Consider the following 24,225-nt stretch of genomic DNA (forward strand, 5'->3'; position numbering starts at 1 on the left):
ATAGCAGCATTTCTCCCAAATAACAAGAAGGCAGGAGAGGCCATGTAAACTGTTCTCTAGCCTGCATGCCTCTCAGAGCATGGGAGGGAGCCCCCTGGAGCATGGAGGGGCCAGAGCCTCCATAATTCTACTCAGTTTTGTGTTCATCTGCTGCTCCTGGTCAAGGCCTTCTTGGCTTTGCTTTAGCAGATGAGGTCACTGAGGCACGGCTTAATGGAGGAGGCCGATTTTATTTGGGTCCCAGGTTAAGAGGTAATCCATTAGAGCTGGGAGGGGCTGTGTGCCCACCTCGGGCTGGGAAGAGGGCACAAGTTATAGATGAAGGATGAGAGCATTGCAGAATTAACTTCTGATGGAAACAAACATCCTGCTTTAGTTGTTTTTTGCCACTGTGACTGTAAGACCCAGCCAGCTCAATTGTAGAAGAGAAGAAGTTTATTTGGGGTCTCACAATTTCAGAAGTCTCGGTCCATAGACAGCCAGCTCCATTTCTACAGGCTTGAGGTGAGGCAGAATAACATGGTGGAAGAGTGTGGTGGAAGGAAGCAGCTCACATGATGACCAGAAAGGCGGCGGTGGGGCGGGGGAAAAGAGAGATCACCATTTGCCAATACAAATATATACCCCAAAGCCAAGTCCAAAATACCCCACCTCCTCCAGCCACACCCCACCTGCCTTCAGTCACCGCCCAGTTAATCCCATCAGGTAATTAATTCATGGATTGGGTTATGACTCTCACAACCCAATCATCTCTCCTTTGAACCTTCTTTAATTTCTCTCACACTTGAGCTTTTGGGGGACACCTCACATCCAAACCATAACACATTCCAGTCATCACTGGCCCTGAGATGAACCCCAGCCCTTTGACAGAGGCTAGGGATCCCCCAGTTTTTCCTTAAAGGCTTCTGCCTCCTAGATCCTTCACTACTTCTCTCTCTCTTGCTCCAGAAGGCAAAAGCTTCCTCTTCTTTAAGAACAGGATGTTCTTGCTGGTATCCATGTACAAAGAACAGCAATAGTCATTATTCTCTCCATTCCTAATATAGACTAGGCTCCGTGCTTCATGGGACATTGCCTGCTCAGTTTGTCAACTTCCTGCATGGTAGGTACTTCTGTCATCTCCACTGTACAGATGCATCCAGCCAAACACTTCTGAGTGTCCATGAAGTGTACCAGGCCCTGGGGAAACATGGCAGAGCTGCATGGCCTATATTTTCTCTGCCTTTGGGCAAAGCCATAAAACTAGCCTAATCTTAGCCCATTTTTAGTAGAGGAAAGGGTCACATGTTGCATAGTTTCTGGCTACAACTTCCTGAAGTGAAGGCCTTTGGTGGTGGCAACAGGGGTGGTGAGGATTACTGAGTGCATCTTGTAAGCCAGACATTCAGAAGAATCTCCTCAAAGGACTTGGAGGTGCCCAGCAGCCAAGGAACCTCAAATTGAAACAGACAGAGTTGTGTAGCTCAGGCCATTTTTTTTTTAGTTGTAGATGGACCCAATGCTTTTATTTGTTTATTTTTATGTGGTGATGAAGATTGAACCCAGTGCCTCACGCGTGCCAGGCAAGCGCCCTACCACTGAGCCACAACCATTTCCATAGCGAACATTTCTTATATTTCAAAACGTTAACTATGATTACCACAGAGGGACATTTCTTCCGGTAGTTTAGAGTTGCCCTCTATCCTGGAGCTGACTCAGAAACCTTCTGAGATTTGAAGAAACCCCAGGATCACTATTATTACCAAGCAGATGTAGTAGGTGGAGAACCACTAGGTTTCTAACACTCAGGTATGTTACCTATCCTACCCATTCACTCTGTCAAACAGGGATGTGCCAGGTTGACTGGGACCAAGGAATAAAATGACTAGAGATTTCTGAAAAGTTGTCAAAGTTGACCTATCTCTTAGGCACAGGCAGTGCTATCCAATTAAATAGGCCATCCAAACACCGGAAAAGTAGTGGTCGAAAGACACAGTGTACCAGAGGCCCAAGACAATCCTGATTAAGATCAAATAGCTAATTGTAAGCCTCAGCCTCCAAATTGGTGCCAGATGAATAAATAGCAGTGTGTGCAATCCAAGCATAATTTCACATGGGTAGTGTCTCATTCACACCCGCAAAGGGCTGGAAAGCATCAAAGAGGCAGGATGCCATTGGCTGGAAAGGGATGAAAAGAGATTTCAGTGCAGACGACATCATCAGTGGGTGTCATTATTCCTCGTTGGTGAAGACCTTCTTGTGAGTAAAAAGTATTTGGTTTTGTCTAGATACAATTTGAACTCAAATATAATTTGAACAGGAGAAAGTGAGGAAGAGTTAAAAGGCCATCTGAAGGTTGTCTCTGAGCACTGGCCTCATGTTCAATCAGGTTTCCAGAAAGGACAAAGCCCCAATGAGAAAGTTAATGCCTTTTCCAAACAGAACCAAAATTCTGTCACAAGTGGTTCCCTTGATTTGGGTGATGAGTGAGAATGAGTGGATCCCAAGAGTATGCTAAGAATAGAGATGAATGTCCCTCTGTCCCCAGCCCCTGCCACCAGCTCCATCGTGGGGTGATGGGCTCTGTTGACTTTGGCCCTGTTTCCCTGGCTAATTCTCAGATAATCTTACAGCTCCGAAACTCAGCTCTTTCTAAAAAAGCAGAATAGGATCCTGACTTACTTTTTCCGCTCAGCTGGTTATCAGGCTGACATAAATATTTCATCAACATACAATTTGCCCACAGAAATGTATGCTTTTTACTCACAGTTTTGTAAATTGCTGCTAAACCATTTCCAAAATCCAAGAGGACATAAGCAATCATAACTAGGTTAAAATTATTTAGAAGCAGAAATAGGACAATCCCAAAGAGAAGACCAGCAGATGGAATAGAGATTGAAAGAAAGCAAACACAGGCCCCTTTAGAGCTGCAAAGATTGTTAATTTTATTCTGACCTCTCCCTTGCTCTCCTGTGTCTAAGGGTGAGTACTGGGGAAACGCTGAACATTTCTTTTTTGTAAGTTACAGAAATATTAATATGCTTTGTTACTAGATATTTCTAAAAATGAGATCATTCCCCTTCTCATACCAAAAAAAAAAAGTGACTGGTCTTGTTTATGCTCGCACTATTCCAGTGGGTGCCAGCTCAACTGGCTCCTGCCCTCACATTCCTTCAACCCTGCCTGAGACCTTCTCCAGCTGGGAAGATCCTCTGGCCTATGGGCATCCTGGAGGCATGTAGAGTTAGTACTTATCCCATCATCCTTCAACAAAGGATTGATGGTGCTCCATAGGTGAGAACTGGTATCTTGCTCCTTGAGTGGGATAACAATGAGGCATGTCCCATTGTTTCCCAGAGTTGCTAAATGGCACTGATTCTCAGTTGCCCCCCAGTGATAACTTGCTTGATAACTTAAGAAATTCACGGTCTTTATTTTCCCTAGTCCACTGTTGGCCCTTCCTGGGATTGCCACCAAGATAAACTGCTTGTACTCAAAACCTAGTCTCACATGCTACTGCTGGGGGAACTTAACCTCAGACACCTCTCTGAAAGTGTATTTCTTGAAGAGTTAACTTAGTAGAGCCTCGAGAGCTCTGTTAGCCCTGGTTCTCCAGAGAAGTAGAACCAATAGGAGATTCATCTATGTATAGGCTCACCTGATTATGGAGGCTGAGAACCCCCATAACTGAGACACAGGAGAGCTAGTAATTTGAAGGCTCTAATGTAGAGAGTCAGTGGTGTAGTTTCCAGTTCAGGCATGAAGGCCTGGGAATCAGGAGTCCTGAGGACCGAGTGTGGATATCCTGCTCAGCCAGCCAAGCAGAGAGAGAACACAATGTTCCCTTCCTCCATCTCATTCCTTTGTTCTATTCCGGCCCTCAGTGGATTGCATGCTGCCTACCCACATTGGAGAGGGTAAGCCCTGTACTCATTATACCAATTCAAACACTGGTCTCTTCTGGAAACATCTTGGGAGACACGTCCAGATATAATGCTTAGGCAGGTGTTGGGGAGCCCAGGATCTGGTCATGTTCTCCCAGAAGATCAGTGATCACATTCAGCTAAATCACTATTTGGTGGCTTCTCTAAAGTTCTAGATAAATCTTTGATCAATGATGAATAACATAAATTTTAAGGGTTAGCCTTATCTGAAGGTTTCTCAAAATATGAATCATTTGCATTTCTGATTAAAAAAAACAGTGTTAGACTCAGGAATTTATTTATAATCTGTATACACCCCCGACACACACACACACACACACACACACACACACACACACACACACACCTCTTCTCTAGGGTCAGGGAGTGAGTGGAGATACCAGGGATGTTTGGAGAGAAGCCAATAATAAAGATTTGTTTGAATGCTCATTTAGCCCTTTTAGACAGCAATTGGAGCATGGCTGCTTCCATCACAAAGAAGCATCTCTCTTCTAATTGTCTCATCTTTGGCTTTATGCCCTGATGTACTAGCCACACTGCCATAGCTTCACCATGTGCCCTGGTTGAGGGGTGATCTCTGTCTAGTGACTTGGGGAGAACACAAATGTGATAAAAACTGGGAACTCCAATTCCAACAAGGCCCCCATGGTTAATCTCAGCAGAAGCGTCTAGATTAGAACCTGGTTCCACTTCACCCGGCTTCCTATCTGTAGATAAGTGGTTTTCTGTCACACCACACAGCAGGCTCAGACAGTTCAATCAATCACACCCAGGGACATCTTCATTGCGACCAAGGCCACAGTCAAATTTCACGCTTGACTAGTATTTGCTGAGACCCCCCCTTACCCTATTTTAATTTATTTAAGGACCCTGTGATCACCTTTATTTTATTCCTTGGTTAGGGTCCTATCTTCTGATGTACTTTTAGAAGCACAGGTAAGAAAGGCACTAGTAAGGATAAATTAATGCTAATGAAAAACATTATGTACATTCCCCACCCCCACCCTGTGGTTTCTCTCTTTTTTTTGTGTGTGTCAGAGTGAGTTGAGTCAGCCTGAGGAAATAAAACTGGATTTCTTATAATAACATTCCTTAAAATTCTAATTAAACCATGAAATCTTTGTAATGTTTTGAATAACCAATAAAAAGATAAAAAAATAATTAAACCATGAGTAATTTATTTGATTAAGATTTGTTTTTTTGGACCAGGGATTGAACCCAGGGTGCTCAACCACTGAGCCACATCCCCAGCCTGTTTTATCTTTTTATTTTAAGACAAGGTCTCACTAAGTTGCTTAGGGCCTCACTAAGTTGCTGAAGCTGACTTTGAATTTGTGATCCTCCTGCCTCAGCCTCCTGAGCTGCTGGGATTACAGGTGTGCACCACCGTACCTGGCTGATTGAGAAAGATTGTCTGGTAAGATTCTGATCTGAGGAATAAGTTGCTGGAAGGAAAGTATCCAACCATTTTTGTCTATAACTGCCTAAGGAGGCCAAGGAAAGCCTTGAGATATCTAAAGTACATTAGTGTAATCATCCTGGACTGATGTCACTTGTATTTCTGGGTTTAAATGAAAAAAGTCCTATGTTCAAGATAAAGAAAAACCTCTTCCCATGTCCTGTTCTGCCAGGAATAGAGGAGGTACTCATTAAACATTTCATGTGAAGGCAAAGGGATCAGTCAAATCAATAGGCAGCAGCACCTCCCCAGTCCTTCTCTGAAAGGTGGACCTGTTGGCTTCCAAAAGGCAAAGCAGCAACTGGATTCTTTAGTTCCTAAGAGGTTATAAACAGCTCCTGTCTCCAAATATGATCTTACAGCTTGCAGACCTAAGTAAAAGGAGAAAACAAATATGCCTTGTGGGTGGGGGGCTAGTGTATCATATTAAGATTTTAGATTCATTTAGGAAAATGTATCACTTTTATGGACGGGAATATACTGGTGAACAGAGACATCATGGAAAAAGAGATCTAATGTCTTTCCACAGCCAGAAGGTGGGTCCACTCCCTGGGTTAGGGATGAAAAATGTGGACTTCCTTTTGTCACATTCAATATTACTTTTCTGACTAGAGGGTGCAGAAAAGCTAAATTATTAGTGTGCCCTGAAGAACCACTTTTCCTGAAGACATCTGCATGTTGATCTGACAGGCCTTCTGAGGTCTCCATCGCCATGTCCCCTGCCCACCGACCTCTGGACCTAGCCTTCTCACTTGGTGCCTTTGTAACAGGTATTGCCTCTCACTCTTCCATTCAGGGGAGAAAAAGATAACATTTTATTTGCTTTAAATCATCTTAAATCCAACTCTAAGCCCCATAATTCAGGGACTCATGAGAGATTCAATTTCAATTATTGTTGAATCATCTTTGGTACCCCAGGATTGTGAAAAGAGTCTTGAACATGGACCATGCCAAATCCTCAAGGAGACTCCTCTGATGGTAGATTCTGATCTGCACTGTTTGGTCTGAGGAATCTCATTGCCTCAGATCAACTATTCTCTTCAGGTACAGCAGATTGGCTGCTGTGGGGCTGGGCTGGAGCCCAGGAGGAAGCATGGAAGCTGGGGGCTGTCTTAAGGACCAGCCTGTAGCTGCCTGGCCCAACAGCCTTCTTAAGGCTTCGTCACCACCCAGGAATGCTGAAAGGCATGTAGGCTCCATATTGGGGCTGAGCCCACTGCCTCTCTGGGGCCTCATCACAGACACCTGTGCCATGGAGAAGAAACCTGAGAGGCCCTGATGCCCAGCTAAGAAATTAACAGAGAGGTATTGGGTTAGTTTCTCCCTCAAACATAACCTGAGTCAAGCCTATGGGCCCAGGTGATTCACTAAAGGGATTACTCCTGTGATTAACCAGCAAGGAGTGGAAGAGTCAAGATAAGAAAGAGGAAGACATCAAGCAAGAATATTTTCAAGTAATCTTCTACACAGCCCATCAACCGTGGGGGTTCTGGGAATGTAAATCAAACCTCAAAGAACAGGGATTAGGTTCTTCTATTTCCACATATTGGCTACAGGTGAGCCTGGGGTGGGCCTGGGAGGAGGACAGAACTCTAGGTATTTTTTTAGTCCCCCCCATCTGGATAAGCAGATGGCCATGCCCAAGGACACCCTCTGAAGGCTGTAGGCCCCAGCTATCACATGTCGAAGGTGAGGGATGGGTGACTTGTGAGTATGAGGGGACTTGGCTGGGACACCAGTAATGGTCATGACAAGAGCCATCACAAAACCTTCACGTAGCAGTCATGTGTGAAATCACGTGGGAAGTGAACTCAGAGAACTTCCTCATTCCGTGGCCCTGGGAAAGAAAAGAGGGAGAGAGAACACTTTCTTGAAATGCTTATTTGAAACAAGACCCCAGAGAAATGTACCTCTGATGACTGCTGTTGTTCATGCAGTGGCATGTGGGGGCATGCTAAACTTAGTGTGTTAATGTCCCCAGGCTGAGTTCCAAAAGTAACAGGGCAATGTGCTATTTATTACTAATCATGCAATCTTTTATTTCACAAAGCAGGAGTTTGGTGCTCCTTCAGGGCCAGGGATGCAGATATTTTAAATTCTCAATTGGCTTTGCCTGAAAATATCCATCCCACTGAGGAGAAATGAAACCTAAAGTCCTTGAAAAATCAAACAGAATGAATCATGAATCTGTTCAATGGGGAGAGACAAAGGTTTCTAAAAAGAGAACACATAGGGGGAAAAATCATTTTGAAACCTAACCGCAGGGAGGAGCTCTGATGAGATGCAGATAGTCTATGTACCCACCAGGTAGATGTCAACTGGGAGAGAGAGGGAAGGATGGAGAAAGTTTTAGAATTCTCTTCAAAAAAACATCACAAGGGAGTATGCAAGCTTTGGAAAGTACAGAAAATGAAAGAGAAAAAATAACCCTCACGGGTTGTTTGATATAGGAACATAATTTTAAGGCTTTATTGTGTAAGATTAAACAAAATAAATGAACAGACACCCTGGTTGGTACCCAGAAGTCTGAATCAACACAGTTTTGGAAGTTCATCACGGGTAAATATTACCAAAAGCCCAGGAAATAGAGCGGAAGGCTGTGTTGTGCTTGAATAGGTCTAATAATGAGCTATTAAGATTTCTCTCTGGAGTGCTCTTTAAGGTGTATTAAATTTGGGGAACTGGCTTTTAAAGACATTGAGTGCTTTGTAAACAAAGGCAAATGAGGGAAAAAGAAACTTTGTGTTATTTCTGTGACTCCTCAAAACCAGCCCAGCCAGGTAAGTGTTATTATTTTATTTTATAGTAAAGAAATCAATGGTTGGGGAGGTTAAATGGTTCCCAGCTCTTAGTTTCTTAAGTACAAGATTGAAAAACTTTCACACTTTATTCCTTCTACCCCTAACAAATATTTATTAAGTGCCTGCTGTTGTAGACTCTGGGGAACCAGATGAACTCATATCTATCTGATCTTAGAGGCCAGTATTTTTTCTACCAGAATCTAGTTACAAGACTTATTTAAGAGATTTCATGCGAAATTGTATAATGTGATTACACAAAATATTAAAGAGATTTGCATGGACTGAGAGACAGTTGGACCAAAAAACAAGGCATAAAACACTGTATGCTAGATTTAGATGTTTAATGGACAGCACTCAAAAATATTTTGTTTGATTTTTTAAAACAATAATAACCGGGGCTTGGGTTGTGGCTCAGTGGTAGAGTGCTTGCCTAGTATGTGTGAGGCCCTGGGTTCGATCCTCCACATCACCTAAAAATAAATAAATAAATAAATAAATAAATAAATAAATAAATAAATAAATAAAATAAAGGTATTTTGTCCAACTATAACTAAAAAATAAAATATTTAAAAAATAATAAATACAGAAACAACAACAAAAATAATAAAAAACAAACTTTTATGATTTTACTTTATGATTGTAAAACTTGATAAAAGTATAAAGAAGCAAAATCAGTAAAGATAATGACTACAATTGTTATTTTATTTTAATTTTCACTTTTTTGGGGACTAGAGATTTAACCTAGAGGTGCTTTACCACTGAGCTACATTGCTAGCCAACCCCCCTCTTCCCTTTTTAAAAATTTTGAGACAGGGTCTTGCTAAGTTAGTTTGGGCCTCACTAAGTTGCTGAGCCAATGATCCTCCTGCCTCAGCCTTCTGAGTCTCTGGGATTACACGTGTGTGCCATCATGCCCAGCAATGACTTCAAATATCGGAAAGTATGGTTTTCAAATCCCTTGGTCTGTCTCCACTTTGGTTGCTTTAAAACATTCCCATGTATCTATTTTTTCATTTTTGTCTGGTTTGGGGCTTTATGAATCTGTAGGACAAATTCTTCCATGAGTACAGGAAAGTTTTCATCTATTATCTCCTAGCACATTGTTTCTGACCATTGTCATCTCTCTTCCTCCTCCTCCATCATCTTCTTCCTCTTCTCCTTCTTCTCCTTCTCTTCCTCCTCCTCTTCTTCTTTTTCTTCTTCCTCCCTCCTGCTCTCCCTCCCTCCCTCTCCCCCCACCTCCCTCTCCCCCCCACCTCCCTCTCCCCCCACCTCCCTCTCCCCCCACCTCCCTTTCCCCCTGACTCCTTTCCTGGAATGTTAATTATGTATTTCTTTACCTTCTCACTGTGTCCTATGAACCTCTTAGATTTTTTAGTACATTTTCACCTTCTTGTCTCTTTCAACTTCATTCTGAAAGTTTTCTTATAAGCTATCTTTCAGTTCTATTTAGTTTGCTGTTAAATCCATCCACTGAGTTCTGTTACTAAATTTTTCAGTTTTTGATTTTTTCTTAGGTTATTTTTTTTTCAGCATTCCTGGTTTTCTACTGAAGTTCTCAATCTTGTCTTTTATTTCTGGAATGTATCAGCGGAGTTATTTATTTTTTACATTTTTAATTTATTTTTTAATTTATATATGACAGCGGAATGCATTACCATTCTTATTACACATATAGAGCACCATTTTTCATATCCCTGGTTGTATACAAAGTATATTCTTAAGTAGTGTCAGATGACCACTTTGCTGGACCCTTTATAAATCTGATTCTGTTGTCTATATTTCCCTTGATTTTCAGCCGTAGTCTTGCCTTCTGTCTTTGTCAGTTGGGGCTGCTACAAGTCAATACCATAGACTGAGTGATTTAAACAACAAACATTTATTTCTCACAGTTCTGGAGGCTGGGAAGTCCAAGATCAAGGCGCTGGAAGATTCACTGTCTGGTGAAGGCTGCTTTCTGGTTCATAGAGGGCTGTCTTCTTGCTGTATCCTCACATGGAGGAGGAGGGAGAGAGAACTCTCTGAGTTGCCTTCAATAAGGGCAAAAGTCTCACACACCAGGGCTCAATTTTCATGACCTGATCACTTCCCAAAGACTCCCTCTCCCTAATACCATGATATCGGGGATTAGGATTTTGACATATGAATTTGAGGGGGAAACAAGCATTCAGTCCCCTGAACACTCCATTGGATCCTAACATAGAAGCATTACTTGCTCTATCCTAATGATGACATTCCACAAGCAATAACTTAAAACCAAATAATAGTTGTCATAGTTCTCCATTCTAAGATATTGAATTTAAGTTTTACAGAAATTTCCATGTGAAAACTACACTTATGACCTGATTTCAAAAATGTCAAGTTATAAAATTGTTTGCCTTTAAGAATAGCAGATGTTTAGTGGCATCCTTTACCCTTGAACAGAGGTATTTGTATATTCCAAGTTAATTTCTCTTTAAGTCTTCTTTTATAGCCTCCTGAGAAAGAGAAACAAAGGACCTGGATTGTCCTAAATCTTTATCTCCAAGGGCTCAAGAACTTTCCCAAATTCCTAGTATTTAAGCCCACATTAAATACTGTGTGTGTGTGTGTGTGTGTGTGTGTTTCATGAGAACCCGGCTGTGGCAGCCCAGGGCATGAGAGACTAGCAAACCATGGAAGAGCTTCCTTTCAAGGGGAAGACAACCCCACTCTCAGGCTCACCTATCAAAACCATCAGTAGAAAAGATTTATCTTTTGCTGAGGCTGATGTAGCTGTAGTCTCATTCATTTTCTCCCAGTATTCCAGGAATGGCCTTAAATATCACCCAATCTTTTTTGACCACGAGCTGTAGTAAAGCTCAAAACAAACGAGGACCTACGCTTGAACTGCATAAATCATAGCCTCTCAATAGGCAACTGGCCACAGATTCAAACACTTGCCAGAGCCAGGCAGCCTGGTAAAGAATGCAGCTCCCAGGTGAGCAGAGAGCCATTTCTCAGCTCCAGGTGATTGTCGCTCTGGGGGAGGCAGGCTGGGAGACTGAAGATCCAAATTGTGTGAGAACCCAGTGAGACCTATTTTTGTATGAATTCTCCCAAGTTTTATGTTGGCAACTAGTTACATTATTTTAAACATACAGGCAGGATACACTACGTTTTTTATTGTGGTCTCTGAGCTCCAGTGGTCACCCTCTGGGATATATGTTCAGACTGAACGCATCTCCTAAAAGAAGCTGGCGCCATCATGGAGGTGACATGTACTGCTTCCTCTCCCTCCCCCTCCCATCAGAGAGGTATTCCTGAAAATACTAGTACTAGGGTTTTCTGAGACCACTTGAAGCACAAAAAAGCCACATTGCCCTCTTTATACCATTTTAGTATTTTAAACAGTCTTGCTCAGTGAGGTCCCTTTTTTAACACTTAAAAATAAGAGTTTTGGATTCACCCACCAGGGAAATCACTCATATTACATAATCCCCCAAAGCACACAGAGTGTTATTGATCATCTGCCACATGGGCTATGGATAATCCTAGAGGAGACAAACCAGTCAGTTGGCTAATTGCAGCAATCTTGCCAAGTTGCACCCGGTAATGTTGTTTATTTTTAATTCTTGAATGTTTTAAAAGTGCTATTTGAAAGAAGATTCTTTTCTTGCCTGGAGGCAAGCAAGTTAAGTTGCTTGGAAGATAATTGGGACAGTTATGGGAAGGAAAGTACGTCAAATGCATAACTGCATTACCCAAGAACTGTTTTATAGGAATGAGCCTGTGTCTTAGAAGAAATGATTAAAAAGAAACCAGGGAAACTGATAGATTAGTGCCCAAATTCAGTTGAATTCTTTGGAAGACTCATTCTCTTTCCTTTGACAGGTCATATTCAGTATTGTGCCATAATCTGTATGAGAAAAATATGTTACCTATTTAACAGAATTTTTTAAGATTAAATCTAAAATCCTGTTCAGTGCTCAGAATGGCTGGGGATGCCATTTTTACTTTAAGTCATTAAGAATATTAAGAATGTTAAGTATACAGATAAAAAGTAAAATTTGGGCATCAGGGGGAATTTGTAATATTTTTGCAATGATATTGTCCTCTAGTAGTTTTAACTAAAACTTGAAACACTTTTTTTCTTGATATGAAATATAAGATTTAAATTTATTTCATGTATGTATTCTTGTTGTTAAGCAGTTCTACTTTTTTGTATACAACATAAATAGGAAACTGAACAGTCTAATTTAATTGCTCAAGCAATAGGAAATGAGGGAGATAATACAACATTGAAAACTAATAATGCCTGTATCCTGATCATAAAATCAAGGTGAAATATTTTTCTTGTCCAGTCTTGCCCAGCTCCTATAATTTGAAAAAAAAAAAGAATGATATCATGTAAGAGTCAGATTTGTGTCAAAGTTGTTTACATTTAGAATGAAATATTTCTCCATCTGAGAATAAATCATTAAAACAAGGAAAGACGTGTCTAATACATGCATTTGCTATTATGAGATTTCTCTTGGTAATTCTTTTGCGCACACTGTTAGCAGGCTTGATATCACTGTATTTTTAATTCAATGAAATAATGAAAAGATTCTATTCTAAAGTTAAATGACTCAGACTTTTAACAGTTCTTCTTTTCTCTTGTTTTTCACTTTTAGTCCTTGAAGAAAGAAACTGCTCAGATCTTGGGGGACCAGTCAATGGGTACAAGAAAATAACAGGAGGTCCTGGACTGCTCAATGGGCGATCTGTAAAAATCGGCACTGTGGTGTCATTCTTTTGTAATAACTCCTATGTTCTTAGTGGCAATGAGAAGAGAACTTGCCAACAGAATGGAGAGTGGTCAGGGAAACAGCCCATCTGCATAAAAGGTAACTTATGGGTATGTCAGGATGCTATAGGGGTAGATGGAGCTACTGTGCTTTTTGATAGCTGTAATACATTCTTTTAAGCCCCTATGTGTGTGTTGGAGTGTGGGGGGTCCCTTCCTCTCTTAAGTTTTCTCCCGAACCACATTATCTCTTAGATTGGAAACCATCCCTAAAAATATTTGCTTCAGTTTTTCTAGACTTAGGGAGGACATGCTTACTGTAATCACAGCATCTTGAGGTGATGGAGGAGAGTGATATAGTTATCAGAACAGTTCAGGAAAAACAATAGGGCTGAGGTTTATATATGCAGATCCAAGGTCAAAACTGAATGGACTCATCTTCCCTGGCTGCCTATGTTGGGAGAAGTGAGACCCATTAAGATGTTTCAAGACTAACATAGTAGATCTTTGAACACTCAACAGACAGCTGTAGGAACTAAACGGATAGTTCAGGAAAAGGAGAGAGGGAGTTTCTTGAAAGAGAGATAATTGCATGAAGCAGGTAGAATTGGGACCTGTCTGGAAGGCTGGGGAGGATTTGAGGATGTGAAGGGGAGTTGGGATGACATTTCAGATGGAAGACAGAAGGAAATTACAGAGGTGTAACTTACCAGGCATTGGTAAATGCAAAGAAAGGCAACCCAGGCAGTATACTGCAAAATGTAAGTTGGAGGCAGAGTAAAGAAATGTTATAGAGAGCGGTTGGAACCATTTCTGTTGCAGTGGGGGTGCATAGTTTCTAGCTGCTTCTGGTTAACGGCACTTCTGTTTTGGGGGACAGTCACAATGATCTGGCTGTTTACTGGGAAGAAAAGCGGGTTCTTGTCCTAGATTATCCAGATAATTGCCTCAGTCCTCTACTTTCCCTTCTGGGTGTTTGTCAACAACCTGAATCATGGGAAAAGGAATGAAAGGGAATGATTTGTGAAAGGAATAAATCACTTTAGACTTTAGCCAGAAACGACTTTCATCCCCACCAGCATAGATTTCTGATGTTTTATTTCATTAAGTATGGAACGGCGTCCTTGAAGATTTTTGTCAACTCTTACAAATTAATACAACTAAAGTACTCTAAGTCACTAATTAGACAAATGTTGGCTGCTCTTGATTGGGAAAGTGAGACAGGAAGGACTCCTTTTCACTTGTGGAAAAAAAAAGGAGACTACAGAAAAATTAAACTGAGCTTTGAGTTGTCTCCTAGAGATTTTTTGGGGTCCTTAATAGCAGAGAAAGGACTTGGAAAAAATCAATTACACAAGACTTATCTATGATTGACATTGCTGCCTGGTTTTAAATGAGAATCTTCTCATTCCCAGTATGGGCAATATATTAGGACTCCATTTGAATTTTATTCCGTTCTGATCAAGTGTGCTAATGCTAGACGCATAAGCAGATAGTCCTATCTTTTAATCGTCAAGGCCCCAAATCACCTAGGTGGAGGAGTTTTTCAGAGGCATCAGAGTTCTTCAGAGAAAGCTGTCAATTTAGGAGAAAGGCAGCATGCTTTTTTGCTAAACGAACTGTTCGAGCTTGGCTGACATGTCTTGCTTCTGAGTCTGGGGAATGAGCACGTGGTATCCAGAAAGGGGGTTAGGGATAAATCTGAACTGAGCCATGTGAACAGTGAGTCTGAAAACAGATGATGTGACCCTGTCTGTTTTTTTTTTTTTTCCCAGCCTGCCGAGAGCCAAAGGTCTCAGACCTGGTGAGAAGGAGAGTTCTTCCAATGCAGGTCCAGTCAAGGTGAGACTCTGTCAGGAAGGGTAATGGAGATTTCCTCTCCTATTCCTTTTCTCTACTTTGTGTTGGGGTTTCTTAGGGACATTTAGTGCTAAATGGTAATGAAAGAATAGGGCTTGTTCCATGGAAGCTCATTAGCCATCTGCCTTTGGCCAAGAGGTAGCAAAGGTTGGAAGATGGGCAAATTTTATTGGATCGTGGGAAAGTAGATGATTGGTGAGAAGCAAGACACTCAGATGGTCTTTGAGGAACTGGGTTGTCGTACTTGAGTCTTCCCTAAATTACTATGTATGGATTGTGGCAGCTTCTAGGTGCTGGCATCAGGAAGAACACCTTCCTATACCCCAGCTGGCAGTCAGAGGTTCTTGTAGTGGAGAGAGGAGATGGTAGTGTCCAGAAACTAGAGATGCATGGCCAGTCGCCATCAGGGATGTGAGCTCTGAAGACCACCTTGGGGTGCAGGGGCAGTAGGCCCAGTTCTATTCACCTCTTTTTCACTGTGTCTGCTCCAATAAGGAAGGCTTCCTCTCGCTGTCTCTCCAAGCACAGTTCTGCTGTACAACTTTATTCTTGTGCCTCTTTTGGTCTGGAAACTTCTTCCACAGGATCCCATCGAGGCTCGCTGCCTCCCTTCTTTCAGTTCTCTGCTCAGTTTTTACCTGACAGAGAGGCCTCCCTTGGCTTCCCTTTTAAAACTATCAAGTTTACCACCCCCGGCTGCCCTCCAACTCCTTTACCTGGTGTTCTCTGGCCATGTTCATCTCAGCTCCCGCTCTACTGGTTGTCTTGGTTTACGTGTTCAATTTCTGTCTCCCCATTCCAAATACAGAAGTTACAAGTACAGGAGCATTGTCTGCTTTGTTCTAGTGCCTGAGACAGTGCCTGCCATGTGGAAGACACTCAATAAATATTTACTGAATGAAAACATTGGAGTGACTGACAGTCAAGGGTTCCTGAGCTGGTTCTGCCCCTCTTTAGTTCTATGTATGCCTAGGAAAGTTCCTAAGCTTGCTGAGCCTTTTATTGTTTTTCTTCTCTTGAAATGCAGGAATAATCATAGCAGTCTCTGGGAATTGTTGTAAGGATTAAATCCAACATGAATAGCTAACACTTATTGCATGTTTTCTGTGTACAGCTGCTCTTCTGAGTACTTCACATGTCTAGTCTCATTTAATTCTCACTATAGCCTCTGAGGAAGGCATTATTCTTTTTATTACAGATTTTTATTACCGTTTTATTATATATGGGTAAACTGAGGCTCAGAGAAGTAAAGTAACTTGCCCCAGGTCACACTGCTAGAAGTGGCAAAACCAGGACATAAACTCAGCATCTGGCTCCAGGGTCTGCTCCCTTATGCACTAGACTAACACTTAGCAAAGCACCTTGCACATACAAGCACCTGTTAAAGGCAGCTATTGTCAGGGTTAGTAATAATGAGTTCGAGTGACCAGGCTCGCCCTGGAGTGTTCCTTGGTGAGGATGCCTGTCAGCATCTGACCCTTCCTCTTTCTCTCTCAAGTCTTTTCCTTTTAGGCAAGACATTTCCTTTGAAATGGTGGCAATGGAATTCAAACTCAGCCCTGTCTTCAGGTCTCTGTGATTCCCTGGGCTGGACTCTCCAATAAGTGGAATCCCCCTGTTCTTCCCAAAGAGACATCTCAAGGAGGAACCCCTCTCAAAAAGAACGCAGTTTTTAAGACAATTTTAATGGGAGGTTAGGTGGCAATGTGCCTGCTGTCTCATGTAAATGAGAAGCAAACCTGAAATTCGGTTTTTCAGTATCTTTCTGGAAGGTAGGCTGCTGAATTGGGGGGTGGGGGTTCTACTTATCTCCAACAGCCAGGCTCACCTGGGGAGCCCCCAAAGGCAGTGTGAACCTTCAGTTTCCTAGAGATAAACTTGTTTGCAAGCGCAGAAGCTCCCAGAATTACAGACCTGGTTAGAACCATGATAGGGATATTTGTTGAGTGAAATCAATATAGGTGGAATATTTGCTCTGATCCAAGTTCTATAGAGATGCATGAAATAATTTCTTACAGTGATATCAAATTGATGTGGTTGTGACACCACATGGAAGTCATGACAGCTAAGCACGGTGGTCTCACGAACCATCTTCCTTTCCTGTGTGCCTGTGAGCACTCTCACTTACCTATCTGGGCTTCCCTTCTCCATTCATCAAATGGGAATGAAGACATTGATTCCTAAAGGAATTTCAGCTTGTCACTCAGTGGGCACCAATATAAAACGAACACAAAGCAGAACAATGTGTGTATATCTCCCCCAAGAACCCCAGAGTGGTCTCTGGGGCCTTCACCTTCAGGGATCATTTAATATCCCTTTCCACATTTACACACAACACTTCATATTTCTCCCAATCAATGTACCCTGAGAGAAATTTCTATTCTCTGAGGTGAACTAATTACATCTGCTAATTGCTAAATCAAGCTACTGTATCAACACAGTTTAGTTCAAGTCAATTCCTAATATTGCCCCATTATGATAATGTTTGGAGGGAAAAAAAAGTACGCCTGCATTCTCTCATTCAAATTAACTCCCTTTTCTATTTAGTTTCGCAATTAAATTTGTGTGTGTGCCTGTGTAGTGTCTTTGCATAGCAGCTATTATGTCAGATGTAGTTCTCTTTGGTTAAAATCCGAGGCAGTTGGAAGCATGCCAGAAATGGAAATGGAGGAATGAAAAGATTGCGGCGTACAAGAGAATTTGCTCAGTGGTAGAGGTGAAGGGTACTGTGTGTGTGTGTGTGTGTGTGTGTGTGTGTGTGTATGAGAGAGAGAGAGAGAAGAGAAAGGAAGTGAAAGAACAGAGACATAGAGACAGAGACAGGACATTTTCCTCTTCTGCTGTAACCACATATCTACATGGGACCTGGCATGGGTGCTAAAGGGACCAGGGTGACAGTCTCTTTCTCTGGCCCCATGTGCTCTGACCCAGGGAGACGCCATTACACCAGCTCTATTCATCGGCCTTCAGCAAGGAGAAGCTGCAGGGTGCCCCTACCAAGAAGCCAGCCCTTCCCTTTGGAGACCTGCCCGCTGGGTACCAGCACCTGCACACCCAGCTCCAGTATGAGTGCCTCTCACCCTTCTACCGCTGCCTGGGCAGCAGCCAGAGGACGTGTCTGAGGACCGGGAAGTGGAGTGGGCAGGCCCCATCTTGCATCCCTAGTGAGTCAAGGCTCATCTTTGAGTGACGGTATCTTTCAGTTTCCAAAGCGGCCTGTGTAAAGCCATTCAACTTGTTGTCTGGGGAGAGTCCCATTGTCCAAAGGAGTGGTCTTGCATGGCTTTCCCTAGTTTGGTGATACCTGGAACCCCTTGGTTAGAAGTGTCTTCCTTTGGCTTGAACTTACTTCCCAGGAGAAGCGGAGTCATGAACTCCTAGGAGCATACTTTCTGTGGATAACTCTATCATGTTTACTGGGAGAAAAGGAAGAGAGCAGGAACTAAACAGCAAGTGGGGAGGGGGTTAGAGGTGCTAGGCAGCCTCTAGTTACGTCATCTTGGCTACCCTAAGCTCCATTTCACAGCCACCCTGCGGTGATTTTAATTAGGTAATTGTTATTAATTAATAAAATATTAATTACCTCCTCTGTTAAGATGGTGATTACTGAGATAATATATGGAAGTGTCTAGAACAAGACCCAGCTCCTTTTTCCATTCTCCCCTTGTGAAAGGAGAACAGCATGGTTTAGATCATGGTGGTCACATTTATCATGACGGTCATGATATTTTTGAGGGTCTGTATACATCATCTCATTCAGTCTTCTGGAACCCTATGAGACTATTATTATTGCTCTATCCATTTTACAGGTGAGGAAACTGAGACTCTAAAAGATTAAGTCACTTGACCCAAGTCCTATTGATAGTAAGTGCCTGGGATCATAATCTGCGTTTCATTTTACTATAAAACCTCCAATTTTAACCTTCGACTTTATAACCAACTGTGTTTAGATCAATATTTAAAGGGAAAAGAAATCCAGGTGAGATGGCTTAGTGGTCATTGGACCCATGGGACCACCTTTCCAGTTGGTGCTCTCCTGGCAGAGAGATGCATTCCCCTTTGGATGGAAATATCTAAGTTGGTATTACTGAACTGGTGCTTTCTCCATAGTCTGTGGGAAAATTGAGAACGTCACTTCTCTGAAGACCCAAGGGACACGCTGGCCATGGCAAGCAGCCGTCTACAGGAAGACCAGTGGGGTGCACGATGGGGGCCTGCACAAGGGCGCATGGTTTCTGGTCTGCAGCGGCGCCCTGGTGAACGAGCGCACCGTGGTGGTGGCCGCCCACTGGGTTACTGACCTGGGGAAGGTCACCGTCATCAAGACAGCAGATCTCAAAATTGTCTTGGGGAAGTTTTACTGGGATGATGACCAGAATGAGAAGACCATCCAAAGCTTACGGGTGAGAGAGGAGGGCTCAACTTGGAAACCAGGGCTTTGGCTCAACCAGTTCTAAGCACAGGAGAGCAGGACCATGTCAGCCCTGTCAACTTAGCATGTCAGTACCAGTCCCGGGCCTGGCACATACCAGGGGCATTTAGAAAGGCCATCCTGTCCTTCCCCACTTTGCTTCTTTTAAAAGTAAGAGACAAGCTCCATCTATCATCATGGTTATCAAAAGTCAATTACTGGGCTGGGGATGTGGCTCAGCAGTAGAGGGCTCACCTATCACGTGCGAGGCTCTGAGTTCAATCCTCAGCGCCACATAAAAATAAATAAATAAAATAAAGGTATTGTGTCCAATTACAACTAGAAAATAAATATTTAAAAAAAGAATTCAATTACTTCCAAGTAAAATACACATATAATTTGTCTAGTAGCTCATAATAAATTAAAAGTTAGTGAAATTATTTGTTTAATACCTGCTTGGCCTAAAACCATCTTTTCCATAAACATTCTATGTCATGAGACCCTCACAGCCTAGCACAGAGTCAAGTTCAAAGTAGATTAACAAATAGTTCGAGGATAAAAGAGAGTTAATCACCCAATGCATTTGGGCACTACCTGGTAGGCTTTGAGTACATAGACAAATCCTATCCAAGACATTCCTCATCAATTTACAGAATGCTTTTCTCTTTCCTGCGTCTCTCCCTGCCTTCTATTCACCCATCTATCTGTCCATTCATCCATCCATCTATCCACCTACCCATCTGTCCACCCATCCATCCATCTCTCGTCCTATCCTTCTATCTGTCCATCCATCTATTTGGGGGATACAACAGTTTGCCCTTCACTGAAACTAGATACAAAAAAGAACAAAGTATGGTTTCCACTCTGAAGAGTCCAGGCTAGTGGGAGAGAGACCCATATATCATGATGAGTGTGACATGAGTTTCTCACGAAAATGTGCTCAAACACAGTTCCAGTAACAGAACATGATGATGCTGATGTATATTTTCTTCATTAGTTACTTACCACCATTAAAAAATTAAGATGTTTCAGTTAAAGATCTGGAGTCCATGCTCTGGCAAATGTAGAATGCTGGTCCATTTCTGTACGGCAGCGATCAGCTGGAATGAAGTGGCCTCTGCCCATTTATTTTATTTATTTTTAATTTATTATTCATTTATACATACTGGAGATTGAATCCAGTGATATTTTACCACAAAAATAAATTCTCAGTCCTTTTTATTTTTTATTTTGGGACAGGTCTTGCTAAATGGCTGAGGCTGACCTTGAATTTGCAATCCTCCTGCCTCAGCCTCCTGAGTCACTGGGATCACAGGTCGCTGCACCCAGCTTTCTGTCCACTTTAGATAGGGTGTGTGTGTGCTCCTGTTCTCTGTAGCTTCACCTGAATACTCCACTTATTTAATGTCATCTAACAGACTCCAGTAGTCATTTCAGTTTGCAGTCCTGGAAACAGAGCAATTACTTTTTAAGATTTCTTGAGCAAAGAACGTCAAATAATGGTACCTGGTTTTTGAACAATTTCTCCCAATAATTTTGCCCCCAAACTTGACTGTCCTTGTTCACCATGGAGCTGGATGCTCACCATTGCTATCCATTCCTTGTATTGATAGATTTCTGCCATCATTCTGCATCCCAACTACGACCCCATACTGCTGGACGCTGACATCGCCATCTTGAAGCTCCTGGACAAGGCCGGCATCAGCACCCGTGTCCAGCCCATCTGCCTCGCTGCCACTAGGGACCTCAGCATCTCCTTCCAGGAGTCCCACCTCACTGTGGCTGGCTGGAACATCTTGGCAGATGTGAGGAGCCCTGGCTTCAAGAACGACACGCTGCGCTCTGGGGTGGTCAGGGTGGTGGACTCACTGCTGTGTGAGGAGCAGCATGAAGACCACGGCATCCCCATGAGTGTCACCTACAACATGTTCTGTGCCAGCCAGGACTCCAGTGCCCCTTCAGACATCTGCACGGCGGAGACCGGGGGCATTGCAGCTATGTTCTTCCCCGGCCGGGCATCACCTGAGCCATACTGGCATCTGGTGGGGCTGGTCAGCTGGAGCTATGATAAATCTTGTAGTCATAGCCTCTCCACAGCATTTACCAAGGTGCTGCCTTTCAAAGACTGGATTGAGAGGAACATGAAGTGAGCCAGCTGCAGGCCTGTTGGGGAGCTTTTCCACGCACCTGTCTGTACCTGGGCTACAGGACTCAGTGTGGATCTGAAGTGTGGATTTTGCCCATGAACTTGGCTCTGCCAGGGCTTCTGATTTCATGGACACAACTCAGTGGGGGGTGAGTAGAGCTCAGTTTCTGGTAGCCACTGCCTTCTTCCCGCCTGCTTGGAAACCACTGGGAAGATCCTAGAGCTTTCAAGACCTGAGTTTCTTCAAAGAACACCTTCCGGTTTGACTGACCTGGTGGCCTTCCCCACCTTTCAGTGAGGTGAATGTCATGGTCACCTCTGGTTGAGGGTTGACCTGAGGAGTTCTGGGCTTCACAAAGCCTCTGTGGAGGCTGCAGCCAAACCAAGTTCCAAAGAGCTGCCTGCAGGACGTCTGGCACGGCTGAGTTAGGATGTGGCACATTCTTTGTCCCTTGCCACAGTGCAGTCTGGTCCTTTTCTTTTCCAATCTCCTGTACACATTTCAATAAAACAAGGGTTGGCTTCTGACCTACAAAACAGGTGTGCTGTGCTCTCATTCCTGCGTACTGTATCTCTGGGCTACGTGTGTCAGAGCCATGTCTCCCTATAGTCCTTTAATATAGAACTAAGGGTACCAAATAGTGTGTGTGCCAAAGACCACGCTGTCTTTTCAAGACCAACTCTTGGAGCTTCGTGAGTCATAGATTAGGAGAAAAAAGACAGAGGTGCCATCAGGTGACACAAAAGAAAAACACCAGGGACTAGCTGACTTCCATGTGCCCTTGGTTCTCATGTTCTAGATCCAGTCTAAAACCCTTCTTTGGAAATAAAATAAATCTTTGTCGTATGTTTTAGAGTAGTTGGATTGAAGCCACATGTTCGCTTACATCAGATTTAGGTTTGCCAAGGACCTGTAGCCTCCCTGTTTTCCATAATACATGGGTGTTTCCTCCTCAGCCCCAGACCTGCTTCCCACTGGATAAGGGAGGAAAAAGTTGAATTCAATCCTGTAAATTCTTTATGTGATCCTCCCATTAACACCTTCTTTTTGGGGTGACTTACTCTTTTATCTTTTCTCCTTGTTATGATTTGGATCTTAAATGTCCCCTCAAATGCTCATGTGTTAGAGGCTTGGTCCCCTACATCTGGTGTATTGGCAAGAGGCAGGAACATTTGGATTTGGGGTCTAGTTAGAGAAAACAGGTCACCAGGGTCATGACTTTGAAGAATTTATTTTGTCTCTGGCCCTTTCCTTCCCTTCTCTCCTACTGGCTACCATAAAGTACAAAATTTTACTCCACAATGTCATTCTGCCATGATATTCTGCTTCACCACAGGCCCATAGCCATTGGGTCAGTTGACTATGGACTGAAAACCTGAACCAAAATAAATTTTTCCTCTTTAAGCTAATTTCCTCAGGCTTTTTGTCACAGTAACAGAAAGCTAAGTAGCACACTCCTCCTTTCCATTTTTCTCTTCTACAAGATGGTGACTTGGAAGCTCAAGTGCCTTTGAGCATTGGGACCATCGAGGGGACTCCTGACTTCATGCTGGTTCCTGGGTGCATGTGGCATGTCTTTCCCATCCTGGGTATTTTGCTGATATTTAGTGCTAGGATCTATAACTAGCTTAACTTGTGCTGTGTTCTCCTGCTTCCATGGGAGCTCAGAGGAGGTGCTGATTGGCTTCCATGGGGGCTCAGAGGAGGTGCTGATTGGCATCTCCTTAGCTCTGTAGGGACTGGCACTCCTGAGATCTGGTGGTGATTCCTATTTGATCCTGGCTTGGATTACTTGGCCTCATGGCCACAGAGATGATTTCTATGGTGATTGCACAGCTAGACTCTTAGTGACCCTTTCTTCCTCGCTTGGGGGCTTGTGGGAACTTCTCAGTCTTTTCTGTACCACACGAGAATGGGGAACCCAGACTTGTTACACGGCATCTGAGGAGATGTTCTCTGCCTGTAGATCCAAACAGGAATTTTACTGTTCTTTCAACTTGTCTCAGAGAACTTCAGCCTCAAGGACTTTGGCCCCAAGGTTGGAATAGTGGACATATTTGCCTCCCAAACTGCCTCCCTTTCTTTGTTTATACATAACCCCTTCAGTCAGAAAGGAATTACTTCTACTTTGTCTTTTGGTTGGTGTTCCTAGGGCTTTCTCTGAGTCACACTCTCTTCCTTTCACCACCCCCACCTCCATCGTGATGGCTTCATACAAGAGCAATACATTATCCATTGTTGAGTACAAATTATCCAATACTTAATGGTTTAAAACAAAAAATATTTATCTTCTCACAGTTTTTGTGGAATTAGACAGAGGCTTGATCTGATGTTGCAGTCAAGTGAATCTTTGATTGAGGCAGGGAGATTTGATTCTACGGATATTTATCAGGTCACCCAAAGACTTTGTTCTAAGCCCAGAAGACCTGGTCCTTGAAAGGTGTAATGGAAGTTGAATTAAAGAGATCTGAATTCAAATTCCTGTCTTTTAACATTTTTTTTTCCTCAGTGATCTTGGGCAAATTGCTTAAGCCTCCCTCCCTGCCCTTCAGCAGGTGTTAAATCGGCATGATAAGGTCCTGGGATTTTATCTTGGTAGCTGCATGATAGGGAGATACTGTAGAAACCAATGGACTCATACATGGAGTTGTGGTTGGGATCCTAAATATCTCCCAAAGGCCCACATGTTAAATGCTTGGCCACCAGCATACGGCACTGTTGGGAGGTGGTGTGGGAGGACCTCAGGTCATTGAAGGCAATATTGGAATCCTGGCCCCTCCTCCCCCCTCTCCGTTTCCCAGCTTTCATACCACTGTGAAGTGAGCAGCTTTCTCTGCCATGTGTTCATGCCATGATGTGCCATACTGTCATGACCAA

At 43.0% G+C, this 24,225-nt stretch overlaps 1 pseudogene; it reads left to right on the plus strand.

Annotated features, from left to right (window-relative positions):
* LOC143387991 (inactive serine protease PAMR1-like) overlaps nt 1–21,351 on the plus strand; it is a 73,385-nt pseudogene extending 52,034 nt beyond the window's left edge.
* The last annotated feature ends 2,874 nt before the right edge of the window (nt 21,352–24,225 follow it).

Source organism: Callospermophilus lateralis, unplaced genomic scaffold (assembly GCF_048772815.1).
Source record: "Callospermophilus lateralis isolate mCalLat2 unplaced genomic scaffold, mCalLat2.hap1 Scaffold_183, whole genome shotgun sequence".
NCBI lineage: Eukaryota > Metazoa > Chordata > Mammalia > Rodentia > Sciuridae > Callospermophilus > Callospermophilus lateralis.